At 36.0% G+C, this 16,272-nt stretch overlaps 1 long non-coding RNA gene across 1 annotated transcript; it reads right to left on the reverse strand.

The window, feature by feature from the left end:
- Positions 1-509: 509 nt before the first annotated feature.
- On the reverse strand, positions 510-5,690 carry LOC127564589 (uncharacterized). Its single transcript, XR_007954308.1, has 2 exons — positions 5,416-5,690; positions 510-2,491 (listed from the first exon to the last, which is right to left on the reverse strand). It is a non-coding gene; the product is annotated as an uncharacterized LOC127564589 (long non-coding RNA).
- Between the last annotated feature and the right edge of the window lie 10,582 nt (positions 5,691-16,272).

Genomic DNA, 16,272 nt, shown 5'->3' on the forward strand with positions numbered 1-16,272 from the left:
TCTCTATAGCATCTCCCTTGGAATTCCCTTGAATTCAATTTGACTTCATACAGAAGAGTTTTATTTCCAGTGCTGATGTCTCTCCTAAACTCCAGACTCATAGTTCTAATTTTCAATGGAATAATTCTACTGGGATGTTTTTTTAAATCATTGTATACTAACCTAAGTTTTTATCTTTCTTCTCAAACTTCTTCCTTCTTCAGATTGCACCATTTCAGTAATGTCACCACAGACTCAGTCTTTTATGTTCTTGGTGTCATCTCCTACTTCTCATATGGATTCCAACCAGATACCAATTTGATTGTTTTATGGTATCCTATCCTATTGTGAGGGATGTAGAAGACCCTTACCCAAAATGACTACTCAGAGATCCCTCAGTAGAAGGCAGAAAAGTTGTTTATTGAAAAACCTCCAGAGGATGAGCCGTCCCATTGCAAGATAAGCTCGTGGTAGGAGGGCTAAAGAAGTAGTAAAGATACATAGCTTTTATACAAGAAATTACATCACAAGTAAGAGAGCATTGAAAGGGGAGGGGGAAGCATCTAATTGGTTGTTGCTAGTTGGGGAGATTGGAATGGAAGGTTTCTGTTTCCCTGAAATCTCCTGATTTCTGGGAAACAAAGTCAGGCCTTCAGGCTTAATCAAGCAGACAGTGGTCCAGCTAATAGACTAAATATTGATAAATGTCAAATACCAATAAATGTCATCAGTTCAGGTTAAGTAAATATGTTTCTAGCTGGCCAAGGCTCAAGTAGATATGAGCCTGCACATATACAGGTCATAGGGGAGACACAGAAATAATAAAATACAGAAAAAGAATTCATACATTCCTGTAAGTTCTTCACCTTATCTATTCCCCACAGCTCCCCCCTTCTAACATGTAAATGATTTTTATCATATTTCTATGAAGAACTTACACACTTTTCAAAATCAGTTAATATATCTATACATTGTTTATCAAGTTCACAATCAAGATCATCCCTCTTTAATACATTCCAGTCTTTTCTCTGAAGAATTATCATTTTAATAGCATCTTCTGTATGCAATATTTTGATAGGGACCACTGAACTATTCTGGTTACTAATGTAATTATACAGGATAGACATAGCAGCAACAGGATAATACCATTGACTGCAATAAGTTCATACCATAAAAATTGCTTCCACCAACTATCTTAGAAACAATTATCACAGAACAGATTGGCATTTGGCAAACATAAAAATACAAAGATAAATAAAGATGACAATCTAGGGAAACTGAGGCACAACATTACACACTCTTCTTCTGAATATTTGAATTATTGAATTACCTCCCCAAGATACTGGGAGGTCTCAGCACCATAATTTTGACCAATCCAATGTGAGGCAAATAAGTCAAAATGAAACTAGAAAATGCAAGGAAGGACAAGTCTCTTCCTGACAACCCCAGAGTTATCAGCAGTACAAAGGCCCTCATCTCAGTCAGAGAATCCAGTTTGAGATGGACAGTTCACTGTGTTAGGGGGTCTGCAGTCATTTGTGCACTTAACTCAGCTTCTGCTTATTTCTGAGCAGAGCTATCAGAGCATGCACAGTTCAGGCAAACTCCAAACTTTAGAGGCTTGATCTCAAAAGGGCAATGTTATTAAAAATGCTGAGGTACCAGTTAAGAAACTGGGGTTACAGGGCTGGTGATTGCCAGTCCCAAGACAAATGTCTTTATCTTAGAGATTTCTTTAAAACAGAATAGTTCCCAAAACTGAGTCTGCCAGGGCAATTCCACAGAATAAGGGTTTCAAAGCTAAAACACAGTAAAAACAAAAAGGATTGTTTAAGGACTTCCAATTCAATCTGAATGTATAGGGGATGGGGCAGAAGTACGTAAGGCAAAAGTGAAAGAAAACTAAGGGTTCCCACTCTTTTAGGTATTTTGAGAAAAATCCACCAGTTTCCCTAGTTCCCTATCTCTTTCTCTCCTTTTTTTTTCCCTCATGGAAAGTAATCATCCAAAAAAAAAAAAAAAAGTAAACAGTCAAATAACCATCAACATATAAATCCCAAGAGTGAATTAAAGTTCCTGTACATAACAGTCTAGTACAGGAGGAGTTTCCTAAAATCAATCAAATCAAATCAAATACCTTAAACAATTACATATTCTGAAGTGAACATAGATATTATAAACATTTTATAGCTTCCTTAACAGCAATAGTTACCATTTTTAATAATTTCCATCCCAAATCTTAAACACACAGTAATGTTTGCATTTTTTTTCTAACTCTAGTAATAGAGTTGTAATTTTAACAATAATTCATCAACTACTTTCCCACTTCCCCCATATCAGTCCAAATTACATCAGGAGCACTGGCGATGGTCTTGATCTTAGCTGCTTCAGGCTGAGAAATGGGCGAAGGTGCTCAATCCATGCAGGGGTGTGGGTGTGGTGTCAATCTAAGCTTCAGATGGGCCGATCAATGTCTCAGAAGAGATTCAATAATCTGTAATTTGACCAAAATCTAGAACAACAAAAAACCAAATCTAACAAAGTTAGAATAGTCTGGACCTGCAACAACATGTGGGGAGGCCAGTATAGATTGGCCAGCAGTTCCTATGTGAAGGAATAAACTTGCTTCACAGGACAGGCAGACAGCTATAGTTCCAATAAATAGCAGTTAGGTTTCACAGACCATTGTAAATTGTCCTCTTATCATTTAAAAAAAAACATTTTAAAAATAAAACACAAATATCCAGTAACAGACAGATGACCAGGCTAAATACTTATTTGCCTAAGTATTTAGGATATAATGATTACATATAACCAGATTGGAAACAGCAAGGTATGACATATTTGAATTACATTAACAGTCCTTATTAACTATTGTTCTGATCATAGAAATCAGTCACAGGAGGAAAAAATGCAAGAACATAATTATAACATAATATAAGCAGTTAAAACTCAATCTTCAGCACATCAAAGAGTGGAGCTTTAAAACTTCCAAATAGCATTAATTACAAGCCCAAAGAATTTCGTCTCCAAAGTTTCAAATAAATCCCAGTTATTTACCATGACCTTATATCAATAACAGTAAGAAATTTATCCCAGAAAATTCACACAATTCTTAAATACCCAAGTAGATGTTGCATCTTGAATAAATTTAATATACCAATTATTTTGCTTTTAAAATACCCAATATATAGAAAAATCCCAAACTACATATAGTTCACAACAAAAACATTTTCAAAAGGAAGAAGGCAAAAACTATTATCCTTAAAGTCCCATTTCAGATAATTGGCATCAATACAGTTAATTAAAACTTCCTATTTTCACATAAAAAGAATCTGAAAAGTTCTTGAAAACATCAATTAAACTTTTTGAAATAACCCTTTCAAACTATATACCACATTTCTGATCATATTCTTTAATATTCATAACCATTATGTATCTAAAGAAACAAATATTCAATCAATTAACATCTTTTAAGAGCAATTTGTCTCTTTAAATAACCATTTGTTTTCTTCAGCCAAAGGAACCAAGCGGCTGCCACTTTCTGCTGCTGCTCACTTGCTCTCCTCCCACAAAAACACATCCCTTCTCATAGCCATCTCTCTGTGACTACCCTTTCCAACTAGTTCCTTCTTTTTCCCACTGACGACTTCTTGAAATCATTTGTTTCTACTAATCAATCCTTCTTAAATTACCTTCATTCTCCTATCCCATCTCTCTGTCTCTCTCTCTTCCCAATGCTTACTTGCTCAAAATTTATTACATACTTTAAACACTCCTAAACCAGAAATCCTTCCGACTAGATGCTCTATTTAAACTATTAATTGCTTTTGTAAATCAATCTCTTTTCCCTTGTCTTTAAATCATCTTTTTTTTAAACTTTAAACTTCAAGATTCACAATTAATTTTGAATCAAATTTCATAAAACTTACAATATAGTTTACAAATTACTCAATACTTTTAAAAAGCAACATACCATTTAAGTAGGGAGATACAAACACAAGCCCCCCCTAAGATAAGCTACTGGCATTTTGTTTAATAACCTATATTTCAATTTGAAGTTCAACCAAATAATAAAAAAAAAGAAAAGTTTTTCTCTTCAGTTGTAAAGGCCACAATATTCGAAAAATTCTTAAGATTTTATACTCAGAATAAATCTAACATGTGTAAGGCAACAGTAAATTATTTCCCTCAATTTTAATTTTATTCCAATTTTAAAATTATAGTACCTCTTTAAAATATAGTAAATTCCCAAAACTCTTAATCAAATATTGCAAACAATTACCCAGTTTACTCTTCTTAAACTTTCTGTTCTCTAATTCCATGAAGGCAAATTTACTAATAATGATTTTTCTTTCTTTTCCTGCAAATTTTTTTCTTTAGAAGTATGCCTAGTTTTCCCACAGGTCCAACAGGTCAGAATGCCCCTGTGTTCAACTATTTACCTCTCTTACTCTATATTTATTACTCCCTTCCAATATCTGCAGTTTCTTATTTCTGATCTTAAATTTTCCAATCTTAACACACACACTAATTTAAAGTTATTTTAAAATTAACCAGTACTTCAGTTTGTGAAATTTCCTAAAATTTACCTAGATACTTTATTCCCATGTCTTTTCTTTAGTAAGCAGGAAAGAGTTAAGCACCAATCCTTGCTTTACCTTGAGAATTCTTTTCTCTGGCTGAGTCCTGATAACAGGCTCTTTGTTTACAGGAGCGATAGCCACTGTTCTTCTATTTTTCTCAAAACTTTCCAAACTTTCAATCTATGTTTTTATTTTTCCCCCTTCTTTCCCTCTTCCCGCAAAGCCACTGCCAAAGACAGAGGGAGAGAGAGAAAAATGATTTTTCTTTTCTTGAGAAGCCCAAAACTAGTTCCCAAATTCTAAGACCAATACATTCTGAGCCACTCTGAAAGAATTACTACTCTGAATGAATTCCAGTTCCCACAATTCAGCCTGATATTTTTCTAAGCCTGTAACACAGAGCTGAATTCTTATCTTTTATGAGCTTTCTAACTTTTAACACAGAACAAAGGCAATGCAAAGCAGACATACACACAGACATTCACAAAACTCTATTTTCACCTTTTACATACAGATTTAACTCTGATATACCCAAATAATCCTGGGATATACATCCTCCCAGTTTTCTTCCCTTGTATATCTGGAAGTTCATTCCAGTCTTGAATTTCCTAGCTAACGTCCTGATACAAATTTTTGGACTGCTTCTATACCACCCTGGACCCGATCCAGGTGTTGGCGGAGGCCCTATGTTACCCTCACGCCCCCACAGCCACCCGAGAGCCTCCTTGGGAAAAGTCCTTTATCATTGGGGTTAACAGCAGTCCACACCAAAAATAAATTTAAGAGGGCTAATCCCTCAGGGTCTCCCTCGACCCAGCCAATAAACCTCCAGACTTCCCAAGAGCTTTACCTCGAGAACATATGTTTCTTTTCAGGCTGCAAATGCCGGCCATCAGGACTCTACTTCTTTCAATCTTCAATTCTGCGTTCCACTGAGTATCCCTGCTTCGGGTTGTTGTCTAAGAGGGGAGGGAGGCTGCTCACCCAGAGCCAGAGACCATGGAGAAAACTACTCCGTGGGCGCCTGTCCCTGTTCGGGGTGCACATAGCCATCTCCCCCAAAGACCCCATCCCGGACGAGCCCCCATCTGTGAGGGATGTAGAAGACCCTTACCCAAAATGACTACTCAGAAATCCCTCAGTAGAAGGCAGAAAAGTTGTTTATTGAAAAACCTCCGGAGGATGAGCCGTCCCATTGCAAGATAAGCTCGTGGTAGGAGGGCTAAAGAAGTAGTAAAGATACATAGCTTTTATACAAGAAATTACATCACAAGTAAGAGAGCATTGAAAGGGGAGGGGGAAGCATCTAATTGGTTGTTGCTAGTTGGGGAGATTGGAATGGAAGGTTTCTGTTTCCCTGAAATCTCCTGATTTCTGGAAACAAAGTCAGGCCTTCAGGTTTAATCAAGCAGACAGTGGTCCAGCTAATAGACTAAATATTGATAAATGTCAAATACCAATAAATGTCATCAGTTCAGGTTAAGTAAATATGTTTCTAGCTGGCCAAGGCTCAAGTAGATATGAGCCTGCACATATACAGGTCATAGGGGAGATACAGAAATAATAAAATACAGAAAAAGAATTCATACATTCCTGTAAGTTCTTCACCTTATCTATTCCCCACACTATCTCAATCCATCTCATCCCACTCTATCCTTCCTATCATATCATATTCTACCCCATCCCATCTTATCTATCCTATTCTATCCTATCCTATCCTATCCTATCCTATCCTATCCTATCCTATCCTAAGCTATCCTATCATGTAGTATATGTAGCTCAAGCTGTGAAATATTATAGTGAAGTCTTGTTCCCTTAGAAGAGATGATGAAACTCTTTCTCTCTTGTCAGAAAGGTGGAATACTAAGGGTATAAAGTGTGTATTTATTATTAGACATAGTTGTTGTGTTTGCCAATTATATTTAACTATTTTTTTTGTTGTTGTTGTAAGAGAGAATTTGGGTGAGATTATAAATACTGGGATATGATAGTCATGTAAAATCTGCAAGGCACTAATCAATTAAAAAATATTCCAAGGACGTACCTGGTACAGAGAACTCTCTAGATAAAAGCCTTATAAAAGTTAGCTCTAGATAATAAATCCTGGGTCCCATTTCTCAATTCAATTTAGCTTTCAGTATTGCCTAGTGGGAAGAGCTATATAATCAGGAGATCTAATTCCTAACCCTTCATTTCTGACTAGTTGTATAACTAACTGTGCGATTACTTTTTCCTATGTGAATCTCAGTTTCCTCAACTATGAAATTAAGAGGTTAGACTAGATGATTGACACTTTCCATTACAGCTATAAAATGGTACCTTCTATGAATTCAGTCAATATTAGTGTAGTGTAAATTCAGTAGAACTTGTCCACATCTAAGACCAGGTTAATGCAGATAAAACAGCTTATTTACATTTTCCCTTTGTGGACAGATGACATCTTTATCATTCTTTTTATTAATTCCTGTTGTTAATTACTTAACTAATTAAATTTAAAACTAAACATTGCATTTTCATATTTTCTTACAAATTACTGAAAGTGCAACATATCTTTAATCAATTAGCTCTGAGCTTCTACCCAGTTTATAAAAAGTAATTTATTAAATTTCCTTTCCCAAAATTTTTCACTTCTATCTCTACATCAACCTTCATCTATTAGACTTAAATAAACATTAAGATTACTGATGATACAATTTTTAAATAGCATAAGGAATTGAGAGTGGTTGTCCAGGTTAGAAAATTATATTAGGCTAAAACTTTTGTGCCAATTAATAGTGGAGTTAAGCTAATGAGTGCCCATTGCACTTCCATCCTGGATGAAATTGGGATACCTACTCTCAAACAAAATGAAACAAAAAGAAAACAGAAACACAAGTGTGTGTGTGTGTGTGTATGTGTGTGTGTGTGTGTATAATTGTATCAGCATGATAAAAAGAAAAGATAGACTCTCTTTTAACCACAACTGTGATTTGGTTCTGGAAGCAGAATCCTACCATTCAGCCCTCATATTTCTTCTGAAAAATTCTCTTCCTATTTCTTTTCAAGACAAAGACTTAAAGCAGTTCTCTCAGGAAAGAAATTCTCTGAGAGGTTATTCTCTTTTTTCTTTGTCCTATTGAAGTTTTTCTTCAGTCCTAATAGGAAAAATTCCATTTAAATCCAAGCTCAGGCATTTATTAGCTGTGTAACCCCGAGCAGTTAGTTGGCTCAGTGGTTAACATGCTGGGTGATTCATCTTACTGAGTACAGATCTATCCTTAGACATTTACTAGTTGTGTGACTACGAACAAATCCCTTAACTCTGTTTGCCTCAGTTTTCTAATTTATAAAGTGTGCTGGAGAAGGGAATGACAAAACTCCATATGGGGTCAGGATGAAATGAAATGAAATGAATGAACAAAATTAATAACAACCCTGGGCATTTGCTGGACATCTCTGTGCCTAGTTTATTCATGTATATAATTGAAAGTTTGGACTAGATGGCCTCTGAAGTCTTTTCTAGCTCTAAAACTGTAACCCAGGAGAGGTAGTGTTTCAGAATCACAATTAAACTGTCTGTCTCTCAAGAAGCTACTCCCTCTTACAAATATGGTAGTCTCTGCAAGAGGCCTTTGAAGCTGATATTACATGTATAGAACTCATCACAATCCAAAAGATCATCACAGAGTACTTACATATATCTTCTTTGACAGCTAATTTTGCTTAACTCTGAGAACAATGAGGGAAAGAAGGAATAAATACATAGTATTTTTTATTTTGAATCAGTCACCCATGATTGGTATTTTGAAATCATTTTTGACATTTCATTCTTTTTCACCAAATTCAACCAATTGTCAAGTCTTACCAATGTTACTTCTACAACATTTGTCGCATCAATTCTCTTCATTCTACTCATAGTCACTTTCCTAGTTCAGGCCCTCATCTCTCACCTAGTCTCCCCAGTGTTTACTCTGCCTCAAGATTTTCCCCTCTCTAATTCATTATCTACTCTATTGTCAAAATGGTATCTCTGAAGTTCATTTTACTTTTCTACTTAATAAACTACTGTCACTCCCTAATATTTCTGGGATAAAATACAAATTCCTTTGTTTGACACTTAAAATCTTATGCAACTTGGTTCCAATAAATACTTTGTGCACATATCTATTTTTACCTATTCTATATATATATATAATGTAAATATCATATATGTGTGTATGAATATGTGTATATATGCCTACACAAACACACACACACACACACACACACCTTACCTCCACACCTCAGTTTGGTTCCACCAAACTGGCTTTCTTGCTCTTCCCCCTTTACATAACCCTTGTTCTCCCATTTTTGTGTTTTAGCACTAACTGGAAGTGGAAGTAACAAGCAGAGACCACTTTTTTTCTCTCTTGGGGAGTTTTGCTGGGAAAGGGAAGAGAGATATGGGATGAGAATTTGATAGGGTCTTATGATGATTTTTATTGTTTTTGTTTTCTTTATTAAAGCTTTTTATTTTTGAAAACATATGCATGGACAATTCTTCAGTATTAGACCTTGCAAAACTTTCTGTTCCAATTTCTGCCCCCTTCCTCCATGCCCTCCCCTAGATGGCAAACAGTCCAATATGTGTTAAACATGGTAGAAATGTGTGTTAAATTCAATATATGCACACATATTTATACAATTATCATGCCACACAAGAAAAATCAAATAAAATCAGTAAAAAAAAGCAAAATAAAATGCAAGCAAACAACAATAAAAAGAATGAAAATACTATGTTGTGAACCACACTTAGTTCCCACAGTTCTTTTTCTGGGCATAGATGGCTTTCTTCATCACTAAACAATTGGAACTGGTTTGAGTCATCCTGGTTGAAGAGAGCCATGTCCATTGTGTCCATGTCAAGGAGCTCACAATCTAGAGGAATAACAGATGAGAATAGTTGAAGGAAACATGACTTTAACAATATAGACATTAGCTATATGCTGTATGCTGTGAATTCTAAGAAGTTAATTCACTAAATATGTCTTGAGTGCCTAGTACATGCCAGACACTGGGTTGAGGAGATAGTTGTGAAAATTCCTAGTTTAAATAAAAACTTGGTTTATTCAACCTGAAGTCAGGAAGTTCTCAAAACAGGGAATAAAAATGAATCCTGTTTCATTGGTGAACAAGAGAATTGAAAGAATTGGATCAGCCTAAAACTTGTATAAAGTAAAAGTGAACTTCTAAAGAAGTTTGAAGGATTAGATTATAGGAGGAAGCAGGCAAACAGAGCCAATCAAATTAATTAATCCTTTAATCAATTAATTAATACTTTAATTAGAGTCAAGCTCTTTAAGTAATGTGGGACTACTTCTTTTCAACATGCTTATTTTGAATATAATTTGTGTTTCAACATTATTTAATGTAATATAAACATCCGTATACACCCAAAAGGTAACCACATAGTTACCTTTGAAAACCATGCCCCATTGGGGTTTTGAAGAAACTGAGGTTTGAAGACATGTAGGGACATGATCCCCATCTTCTTTAAATAGTTCAATGATTACCATGCCAAAGAACAATTAATTGTTTTGTTTTAAATCCCTACTAGTAGAATTAAAAACAACATAGGAAAGATATAGGAAAGCAAGTTTCAAACCAATAAAATTAAAAACAGAATCATTCTATCTACTAGAGCAGGGCCAAAATGGAACACATTGCTCCTGAAGTAATGAGGTGCTTCACACCATTTTCAAGCAGAGAAAGAATGATTATTTTTTTCCACAGGTGTTATAGACAATCTGTGATTTGGATAACATGTTGGTAAGGTGATATCTGACTTCTCTTCTGATCTTTAGAATACGGTGAACAACTCCTCTGAATTTCATGCTATTTTATTTGGGAAATCCTGAAGATAGTGAGTTAGCTTTTTAAAAGATCAATTAATGCTCCATTTCTTGTATTTTCCTGGATCTGTTTCTCTGATACCTTCTTCTCCTAGGAAGCCAGTTTTAGGCCTTGTGAGATTTTAAAGTTCAAATTAGCTATCACAAATGACGCATGTATTTTAGAAGCCAAATATTAAAGAACGTTAATAATAATAACTAAAAGCAGCCAAGAATAGACCTTTTGCAATAACAAAACCAGCATATAAAAATAACTAAACATACTACAATTATTAATATAATAATCAGGATAGAAGAAAAAGAGAGAGAAAATATCACCAATTCAGGAGAGCACTGACTCTGATTCACTGTGGCTGGGGGATCCCGTGTTCAAACTATGAGTCCTGAACTGGGAGTTTTTCCAGGCAGAGTGTCCTCTCCGTGGATGAAACTCCAATGAGCCACTTCACAGTAGGGGTTTTTATGGAGTTACAAAGAAGGCTTTATGCCAAGGATTTAGGCTATGGACGGACTGGGGGCTTTGGGCTTCCGCCCACCTTCTTGGCTATTGACCATGGGAATACAGATGTGTTAGCTCATCAAGGAGATAACCATGAGGGGCTGCAAAGTTGTGAGTAATAAATAAATACATGGGAGATTAGCCATTTCTCCCAAGTACTGTCCTTGAGTTTCAGGAGGGGCAAGTTCCTGCAATATAGATAAGCAGCCAACACATATATGATACATTCCTTGAGAAGTCAAAGTGAACTTTCCTTGAGAAGCCAACTAAAGGATAAAGTGAACTTTCCTTGAGAAGTCAACTAAAGGACAGAGTGAACTTACTCAGGAATAGAGAATATTCCTTCAGGCTTAGAAAAAGGATGGTTCTAATTTTGAAAAGGCTCCACCTTTGTACATTACTAGAGTGGGACTATAGAAATAGATCCTTTTTCTCTTTAAACAAGACTTTTCAAAGCTTTGGTTCTGATTAGCTAGAAGGGAAGAAGTTCAAATTTGTCTGGCTTCCCCTAGACTAGGTCCTGAGGGGATCCCTGCTCCTGGGCTCATTAAAACCTAGAGTTTTGGCAATGAATCCTCCAGGGTGGATGGATGAGAATAGGAGAGAGAGAGAGAGAGAGAGAGAGAGAGAGAGAGAGAGAGAGAGAGAGAGAGAGAGAGAGAGAGAGAGAGAGAGAGAGAGAGAGAGAGAGAGGAAAAAGAGAGCAGTACTATCCTCAGCATCCTTCCTTCTGGACTTTTGCTTAAGGTCTTTGGTGAAGTTCATTTCCTTCTTCATTGTGACTTGAAGGGGCAACATCACTAGCAAGAGTTATTCTAGAACACTGGTTCTTAAAGTGTGGACCAGAGGGACCAGAGAATCCTACAGGCCCCTGAAACCCTTTCAGATGGTTTACAAATTAGAAAATGTTTATTTCTAATATGATCAATATTTATGCATATAACACATATAAACAAAAACTCTTTGGACATATTGTCAATGATTTTTAATAGTATAAAGATGCTGAAAACAAAAGTTTGAGAACCACTGCTTGCCTCAGTCAGCTGTTAGGAAATAATGTAAATGGAGGCTCAACATTTTGTGGAGAAACTGAGTTCATCTGTAAATTTTCTGTGACAGAGGTGAGCATTTTTTTCTTTTTCTTTGCGATGGAATAAGAAGAGAGGGCAAGGGATCTGGGAGATTCTGAACCAAGCTCCTTTTAGCATCCAGAGAAGCCTTTTGAATAGAACTAAATTATTTGCATAACCAACTACAAGAGTTGATGAGCTTAAAGCTAGGTACAACAATCTTCTACTGCTTGACTTTTTAAGTTGATAATTTTATATGGCACAAATGATGCTATAAATATGCAAATAATCCTTGGCAGAAAAAAAGGTTCTCACTTCTGCTTTAGAACAAAGAATAGAATTAGGCAGAATCAAGAATTCTCTTCTTGGAATCATTCACTGGGAAGAAAGAAGCAGGTCATTTGAATGGAAAGAGTAGCTGTATTTAAGTCTTAATTCTGCCACCTATTAGCTGTGTCCATGGACAGACTTAAAATTCCCCAACTGTCATCCTCATTCCAGATGAGGGAGGATGAAAATCTGAACGAGTGTGTTTATTGTGTGAATGGAGGGAAGAAATTGGATGCAAGAGGTAAAATTGTGGAGATAAAATCAAATATTTGCATTATCTCCCATAAAGGGAATTTGTAAGGAAAGGACTAGACAGAATGGGAATTTTTATTGGTGCACACATCTAACTCTCCATGAGATTCTACCTTATTTCATTTTTGTATTATCAGTGTCTCAAGCAGGGTAGTTAAGAGAGTTGCTATTGTTGTTATTATTTGTCCTTCATTCTCTTTTTTTTTTAATTTTTATTTAATAATTACTTTCTATTGACACTCGTTTCTGTTCCGATTTTTTTTCCCTCCCTCCCTCCACCCCCTCCCCTAAATGGCAAGCAGTCCTTTATATGTTGGATATGTTGCAGTATATCCTAGATACAATATATGTTTGCAGAACCGAACAGTTCTCTTGTTGCATAGGGAGAATTGGATTCAGAAGGTATAAATAACCCGGGAAGAAAAACAAAAATGCAGATAGTTCACATTCGTTTCCCAGTGTTCTTTCTTTGGGTGTAGCTGCTTTTGTCCATCATTTATCAATTGAAACTCAGTTAGGTCTCTTTGTCAAAGAAATCCACTTCCATCAAAATATGTCCTCATACAATATCGTTGTTGAAGTGTATAATGATCTCCTGGTTCTGCTCATTTCACTTAGCATCAGTTCATGTAAGTCTCGCCAGTCCTCTCTGTATTCATCCTGCTGGTCATTTCTTACAAAACAATAATATTCCATAACATTCATATATCACAATTTACCCAGCCATTCTCCAATTGATGGGCATCCATTCATTTTCCAGTTTCTAGCCACTACAAATAGGGCCGCTACAAACATTTTGGCACATACAGGTCCCTTTCCCTTCTTTAGTATTTCTTTGGGATATAAGCCCAATAGAAACACTGCTGGATCAAAGGGTATGCACAATTTGATAATTTTTTTGTCCTTCATTCTCAAAGTGGACCATGACATCAGGGAGATTATGCCATGCCATGCAAGTGAGTTGAATTTAAGTGAGACCTGTCATTTCTGCTTTGACAAGAAACCCTGAGGGTTTTCTCTTCCCAGATTCATTCATTCATTCATTCATTCATTCATATTTGTTTGGACTAGACTAAAGTACTACACACTTTATGGGTGTGATCTCAGTTAAACTGAGATCTGTGGATCATCTTAGCTTAAAAAGGCCAGTCTTCCATTGTATCCAAGACCATCTTCAGTCTTCTGGATCTATTTCTTGACCCAGATGACTCTGGAGGGGAAAGTGAAGCAGGTGCCCTTGCCCATTCCTCCCTCACTTCAATTCCCTTGCATGTCATGCTATTACCTCCTCAATGTCATGGTCCTCTTGGAGAATAAACAACACTTCGAAAAGTAGGCACTAAGTAAATGTTTGTTTCATTGAACTCACTAGCACAGCTCATGGATATTTGGCCAAATTTTCTTTTTAAAATTTTTTTATTCCATAAATTAAAAATAATTTAAAAGATTTTCTCTTAACTTGTGCTGAATTCACTAAAGCCTTGGAGTGGTCTGGCACTAACCCCATGCCCTATGTGCCTAGGATGTCCTCACTGTTTGAAGTGTAGTTGGGGCAGGAGGATCCAGACTGCTGTCAAATGATGTGTCTTAAGTAAGTTTGGAAGAGAAAAAAACCAGTTTCAAAGAGAAAAGGCAGGGAGACTCTGGGCAGAGGTGGATACCATGGAGATACTAATCTGATGTCTAGGGATTGATACATAATAACAACAACAGCAACAACAACTGTTCATGTTACACTTTACATACAATATTTAGCTTGAGCCTCATAAAGACTCTGTTGAGACAAGAAGTATAAATATCTTGTGATTTCTTTGTTATTCTTGTTAATTTTTATTTTTAATTTATGGAATAAAAAAGAATTTGTATAAAATAGTATAATAAAAAAGATTTTTATTGATTTCTTTAATATAGGGAGCTTCTGTTTGTCTGCCAGTGCAGATGAAGATATTTTTGCAACTTACACTTTGGAGTATTCTCTGGGACACTGAAAAGGTAAGTGAAGATCAGAAAGTCCTTAATTAAATCTAAGTCTTCCTTCTTTTGAAGTAAGCTTTTTTTCCACATAAAATTCAAGGAGGGGAAGTACACTAATATCTGGGTTATCAAGAAATGCTTTCCATTTGAAAGTAGTTTATGATGTAAGTCCTGAAAAAAGCTTGGGATTCTATGAGATTAAGGTAATAAGGGAGCACATTTCCAGACACACAAGAAAGCTTGTACAAAGGCATGAAGGTAGAAAACAGAATGCTAATTACTGGAAACAACAGAGAGGCCAGATCAGATGGAACATAATGGAAGCTAAATAATATGAAGCAAATAACTCTGAAAATAGGCTGGAGCAAGACTGTAGGTTTTTAGAAGCCATACTGAATTTTGTTTCTTTCTATAATCCATTTCTTTCCCCAAACTCAGAATTCCCCAAATTCTGGGGACAAACTGGATATGTGGATATACTGGTGGGAGGGAGTCACTAAAGATTTCTGAGGAGGGGAGTGATATGAGGCATATCAGGTAGGTACTTAAGGAAGATTATCTTGGCAGTTGTGTACAAGATGAATCAGAGAAGATGGAAAATAGGAGAGAGATATAGAGAGCCTATTGCAAAAATCCAGATGAGGAATAATGAGAATCTGAACTAGTGTGTTTATTGTGTGAATGGAGAGAAGAGGATGAGTGCAAGAGATATTGAGGAGGTAAAATCTAGTAGCTTTGACAAATGGTTGGAAATGAGAGAGAATGAAAAGTCTAAAATGACTCTGAAGATGTGAACTGGGTATCTGGAAGATAAATGTTGCCTTCACCTGAAAAAGAAACATTTTAAGAAGAAAAGATAATGGATTTCATTAGAAACCTATTGAATTCGAGATGCCTATATGACATTTAGGTGATGATTTCTAAAATGAGATTGCAGGAAAAAAACTGAGAAGAGTGACTGGGACTAGATGCATATATTTTGGAATTATTTCTTTGTGAGTTTCTAATAAACTAAACAAGGGAGCTGGTGTGCTGAGACAATTCCTGAGGAACCAAGACATTTATGGGGTATATAATTGGATTGATGATTGTTAATCCAATGCCAATCAGCTAATATTTAGTAAAGCAAATTAAGAAGGAGTGGTAAAACAAATACGATGGGGATTAGGATTGAATAATGTCACAATAAGTTTAAATAGGAGAGAATAATCTCAAAGAAAGGTTTAGCTAGGAGTGTAAGTAGCATTAGGAAGGGCAAGGAGAAAAACGAGAACAAGACTTAGCAATTAAGAGATCAGTGGTATCCCTGGAGATAACAATTCATTTAGGCTGTGAGTTTGGGAGCCAAATTTTAATGTGTGAAGAAGTGAGTGGGAAATGAGGAAAGAAGCAACAAATCTTGAATTTAGGATTTTAAGACTTAGTTTTAGTTCTCTCAATTGTGGCACTATCTTGACATCCAATTCTAGTTTGCTCCCAACTCACTTTCTCCTCTATTTCTCTCTGACTCTTTCTATTTGTCTTTGTCTCTGTCTCTGTCTGTCTCTGTCTCTCTCTGCCTCTCTGTCTGTGTCTCTCTGTCTCTTTCTGTCTTTGTACCTGTTTCTCTCCCTCCTTCTCTCTCTCCCTTCTTCCCTCCCCCGCTCCATCCTGTTTATCATGAGTGAAAATTAATTTCTCAGGGGTTTCCTTGGTTACTGGAAAATCAATCT

The sequence above is a fragment of the Antechinus flavipes genome, chromosome 5 (genome assembly GCF_016432865.1).
Source record: "Antechinus flavipes isolate AdamAnt ecotype Samford, QLD, Australia chromosome 5, AdamAnt_v2, whole genome shotgun sequence".
NCBI lineage: Eukaryota > Metazoa > Chordata > Mammalia > Dasyuromorphia > Dasyuridae > Antechinus > Antechinus flavipes.